The following is a 6,000-nucleotide window of genomic DNA, read 5'->3' as shown; positions in this document are numbered from 1 at the left end:
AAATCCCATAGATGCTCGGAGATGTCATGTCCCAAAACGCAGCCGCTCTGATATCGTTAATCGTGTTTTGCCTTTCTCCAAAATAAATCGCCCACCTGTCCTGCCGACCCCATCACGCCGTGTTAACCACGCTGCCCGCTAAAGATGAAAATTGGAATATTTTATCAGCCGAATCTTTCCTGCCTTAAACGATCTGCCGAACTCATCACCATTTGCTCCGGTCCCGTTAACGTGCAGATACATCATGTACCGCGTGTAACACTAACTGTCAGGTACGGCAGATCACTCGCGTGATGGAATGGTTTGTGTTGGCAGATTTATCTTGTCATAGATAAACGAATTCAATTATCATCAACACCTTCTGCCCAATAGGTGTGCAGATGAAGTCCCGTCGCTCCCCGCTGACACCCAAAGCTAACAGCTTATGCTAGGGTCACATTACCAATCCGGGGCCCGGCCGGGCAGGGAACGAAAATATGAAATAAAAGACAACAAAAACACAAAACGTACCCAAAATTATTTAAATGCATAGCTTGTGCAAATTTATTGACATACACTTTGATTTTTCGTTTCCGCAAACAGCCCGGCCGGGTCCCGGTTAGGAAATGTGACCCTAGCATAACGTGGCGAGATCACAAAGATAAGTTGTGCCATGGTGTATCGGGTGACTGGGTGTTTAGCGGCGTCTAACCCCAGTTCTGCCACAACTACTACCCTTGAGATGTTATTCAATTGTCTGGTTCGGCCCAAGCTGGATTACTGTGATGTGGTGTGGGATAACTGTGGAAAATGCCGCTCAGATAAGCTACAAAATCTACACAATTTGGCTGCTAGAATGATTATTATACTTGGTCTGTCATATGTGTCTCATATTGGTAATAATGAACTCTCGAGTCTACACTGGAAACCTCTGGCAGCTACAAGAAATGAACATCTGCTGCAAACAGTGTATAAGTCAGAATAAACTTAATTTCGTAAAGCATTATGCTAAATATACCACTAAGACCAGCTCTGACTTGTTTTACACTAGTCCATCATAGATTAGCGTTTTTACAAAATTTAAAATTCGCGGCCTGGTGCCCGTAATACTCAACGAGTCCAAAGACCGTGACGTCAGAATCCGACTCGGCCACAGAATCTACTCTATAGAACACGCATCGATCGTAACAGTTTCTTTGAACCGGCTCTCCCGTAAACACGCCATTTAGAGCCTGAATACCTCTATGTATGTCATATGGTATCAGATTCTCATGACTACCCTACTCGTCGCACAGTTATCTCCCAAAACTAATCTCGCCTGGATGGCTGTACTTTATGGCGTATCTTTGATCAAACTTTAAATGTCATGCCAGCAAAAATGAATCTCACCGTGAACAGCCAAACGCCGCTTACCAAAAGGTCCGCTTACCCCATAAATACGCCGGTAGCTATAGCGTGATAGCATCACTCTTGCCTGTAACTATAACTGGTATTACAGATTCGTCATGGCGGTTCTGTAACTTCAATATCAGCAGGAACATTGGAGTGTTTCATGTGGGCAACATTCAGCCTGGCTGCGATGATCCGCCTCGTTCATCATCCCTCCGTGCCGACACGCCGTCTGGTGTACCACAGGTAACGCCTGTAGGGCAGATTTCACCATCTATTCCTCCTGGAATATACACGCTCCGATATTGTCATAGCATTTTTGCCATCTACGTTTCAAATTTGTACCTCAGACTTCATACTCAAAATTAGCCCAGATTGAATAATGTAAAACCCAAGTAATTTGTTGTAGTGAATAGTTTTATTACTTATGCCTTGTTCTATGTTTACTGTTGTTGCCATACTTGCCGTACCTGTTACAATAGTCGCGCAATAAAGTTCTTCTTATAAGAACTTTATTGCTAAAACAATAACGGCTAGCATAAGTCTTTGATTTAGTGTTACGATCGCGTTGGGCAAACCATGAGATTCGTGCAGCGTAACACCATGTTGGCTACGTAGCTATGCTATAATGAACAGTGCTAATGTATCTACCTTCGTGATTGGAGGGTAACTCAGGTTTTGACGGTGTTTGAAGTTTGCGGGTGAAACAAATATGTACAACAGTAGAATTACAAAACAAATATTCGCGATGAAATGGTTTCGTGGAAGAGACATCACCGAGGAAATAAAATCACCGCGAACATTTAATTAACAAAGATTATTACCAGAAAATTTTTCAACAACAGAATCCACCCTGCTGCAGTTCACACACGTACACATGCAAACACGCGCGCGCGCACACACACACACACACACACACACACACACACACACACACACACACTCACACACACACTCACACACACACTCACACACACATACACACACACACACACCACACCACACACACGCACACACACACACACACACACACACACACACACCACACCACACACACGCACAGTACCTGAAACTTAACCTTCTTTTCAACAGTAAAAGATGTCAGACCTAAAGAAGAGAGAGGTGTGTAACATACTGTGGTTTAATGCAAGGGAAATGATTCATTCCGTCTCTCACTTTAGTTCTTACGAGCTCACGCACTGTGTATCGTCGTTTTTACGTGCCTTATGAGGACGCCCCTGACATAGATATGACAAATGATAGACACAAGAAACATAAAATTAGTCAAAATCGACTTAGCCTTGATTACAAGACCCGGGAAGTCTTTAGAAATGAAATTATCTCAAGCAATAAAAGACGGGAATTCGTTTAGAATCAACTTAGTCCTGATGTCAGGTTACAGGAAATCATCAGAAATGAAATTCGCCGCGACCAGAAGACATCAGAGATCGGGGAAACCAAATCAACGCTCATGCAAAGTAGAATAGATTGGTAAGTAAAACACAAAATGTACTGCAAAATCTGATGTAAAATATCTAAAATGACATTAAGATAAAGACTATCTTGTAATCCCGGCATTAGAGTCTGTGAACATCACAATTATATCATTATACTGTAAAGTAAAAGTCAGGTTGAAATTTAAACATGAAATGTACTGTAAGATTCGATGTAAAATATTCAAAATGATATGAAGATGATGCATATCTCAAACTTGAAATCATATTTAGGAATCACCCTCTCTAATCTCGGCACTATGACATGCATCATACAGTTTGTGAACATCACAATTATATAAGAATAGCGTTAAGTAAAAGAAAGGTTGTAAGTTAAACATGAAATAAACAAACAAACAAATGCTCTGTAAGCCTCGATTTATAATATCTAAAATGATATTAAGATGAAGCATATCTCAAATTTGAAATCATATTTAGGAATCAACCTTACTGGCACCAATAACACAATTCTACTGTTTGCTGATGTAGCAAGGAAGCTTAGCTACTATCTCTTCAGCTAAAATCAATCTGGTGGAGGCCCATACATTACACGTGTTTCTTACAGAGGACAGCAGTAGTCAGTCGAACCGCAGAGCTCTATGCGCATCAGTTCTGCGCAGCCTTCTCTAAGACGGCTTTTTTCGGGTCACGGCCGGACCCGGGTTGGACCCTGTTGCATGGGTGTAAACAACTACCTGTGGTGCAACAAAAAGACCTCAGATCAATATAATGTTTACACTTTTTCACATCTACAGGATTTGCCTAGTGTAACCATGTAGATATTTAGTGCATTGTAAAAAGACAGCGAACGCTGTGGCCTTCGAAACATTAAGAATATTTGGTCAGTTTATTTGTGTTTGTCTTATTTACAGTTCACCTGGAACCAACTAGATATTTACATCGCGTGATAGCCCATTTCCTCATCTTTAAATTGATACCGAAGTCCCTAGGATAATTTTAGGGGAACCGGTTTTGCCCCCGAAAAAACTGCGACAATGTCTACTTTGCGGTTGTGAAATTTCTGCCTAGTTCTAGCTACCGAAGCGTGCACTCCTGCGCTTTGGATACATTTCGATACATTTCGCGTGGCATAACAAAGCCCATTTTTTGTATTAGAAGCTGTTTGAACGCGGCTACCACATGCAATATGATAATTGACATGATAACAGTCAAGTACAGACAGACAGAGGTTTTAGTACAAGGTACCTGATATTTACAAAATAGTCAAATTTGAAGTCAATTACTTCGAACTCCTGCGTTCGAACGACCGAACCCAGCCAGTACGTTCCATTTTCCTGCCGCGGGGGTCAGGAGAGGTCAGGTGCAATGTTGCAACTTTCAGCCGGTGTTGGGAACGGTGATGAAACTAACGGCTCAAGTTTTGCCGTCTAAAATTAATATTCTGAAACATTTCCAAATACGACTAATATCATCTTAAAGCCAGGAAAAGTGAGATTCATATGCAAGTTGACCAATGCCATTAGATAAGTTTTGAGTTCTGTAAAGCATGGTAAAAGGACATTGTGTTTGTCTTCTTCTTCAGAATAAGACGCCCTACAAATTGACCTCTTGTTAGTTTTTTTGGGGGCAAAACCGGTTCCCATAAAACTATCCAAGGGACTTTGGTATCAATTTAAAGGTGAGGAAATGGGCTTTCAGGTGATGTAAATATCTAGTTGGTTCCAGGTGAACCGTCAATGATACACGCAAAAATATACTGACCAAAAAATGGTCAATGTTTCGAAAGCCACAGCGCTCGCTGACAATTTGCTGTGCACAAAATAACTACATGGTTGTGTTGGGCAGATCCTGTAGATGTGAAAAAATATAAACATTATGTAGGTCCGAGGTCTTTTTGCTGCACGACGGACGGTTGTTTACACCCATGCAACGGGGTCAAATCGTGACGCGGCAAACGCCGTAAAAAAGAAAATAAAGCGTTCTAGGGTGACCTGCGGTTCGACTGGTAGTAACGGTAGTCCTGATCCCCAGTACGGGACCTTATGTCATGCCTGGGCCTGATACGGGTGTTCCGGACCGTGTGATAACTATCCGGATCACATAGGGTTCGGAAGTGTTATCACACAGGCTTCCATAGAATATTTCGAACGCATTTCGAGCGCGCCGGTTGTGCGGCCGTCGGAAATTCGAATACCGGATTCGGAGATTGGAATCAATGTTGCCCGTGTTGTATTCTATATGTCTCTCTGACCTCTGACCTCTGGAACCATCTAGATCTAAAGACGTCATTGTACAAGTCCTGGCGGCTGCAGACATGGATGATGTCATCGTCTGACCCTAAGAGCTATTAGCACCTGTTCTAAGTCGGGTCTTGGCGGACGGACACATTGGTGCAATCTACATGTAAATATCACAGGTCACAAACTCTATCTACGTCTTAAGGAGCCGTAATCTCCGCGTAACACCTTCTTAAGCCCTACTCCGGGGCCATCAGGCTGCCATCAATAACTGTCCATTCAGCAAATCCTCCTGACTTTAGAAATCTGCATGCAAACTACGCAGGTCAACAGGGGTGACCTTACTGGTCATCTGAGTGTGGAAACTGGTCAAGGTCAGAAGGACAAGATGGCGGACAGAGAACGGATTCTGGCTACATCGAATCCAGGCCGAAAAAGAACAGCTTCATGTCATCACTGCGTTCCATGTATCTCATTGTGTATGTTTAATGCATGCAATTCATTTAAATAGTTTGCCAATAGTTTACTCAATGACTTGCTCCTCAAGTTGTGGTTGCAATAAGTTTCAGTCAATGAGCCAACCGATCAGTCTATCATGTCCATTCAAGGATTCTGATTGGTTGTAGGGCCACGACGTCATGTATAAATTATTGACAACGTACGAGCAAGGAAATTACAACATGCGCAGAACGGTCAGGGCAACCGTGAACAGCGCAGGCGTGGAAAGTCTAGCCTTTGACCCGGAACTTCTCCCTTTTCTGTCACCCCGTGACGGATTTCCGGTTCCGTTAGGGCAGATGGGAAGAGTGGAGGTCACGGTGGCGACAGGTGTGATGCTCGGGCCGGAGTCCCCTTGGCCCCCGCCGCCCTCTCCCTTCCCGTTCGGTGGGTCCCGTGACGGCCCCGTCCCGTCCGGAGCGCCCGTGGCCCCGTCATCCAGC

The sequence above is a fragment of the Branchiostoma lanceolatum genome, chromosome 9 (assembly GCF_035083965.1).
Source record: "Branchiostoma lanceolatum isolate klBraLanc5 chromosome 9, klBraLanc5.hap2, whole genome shotgun sequence".
NCBI lineage: Eukaryota > Metazoa > Chordata > Leptocardii > Amphioxiformes > Branchiostomatidae > Branchiostoma > Branchiostoma lanceolatum.
Note: the sequence above shows the minus strand (reverse complement) of the source record.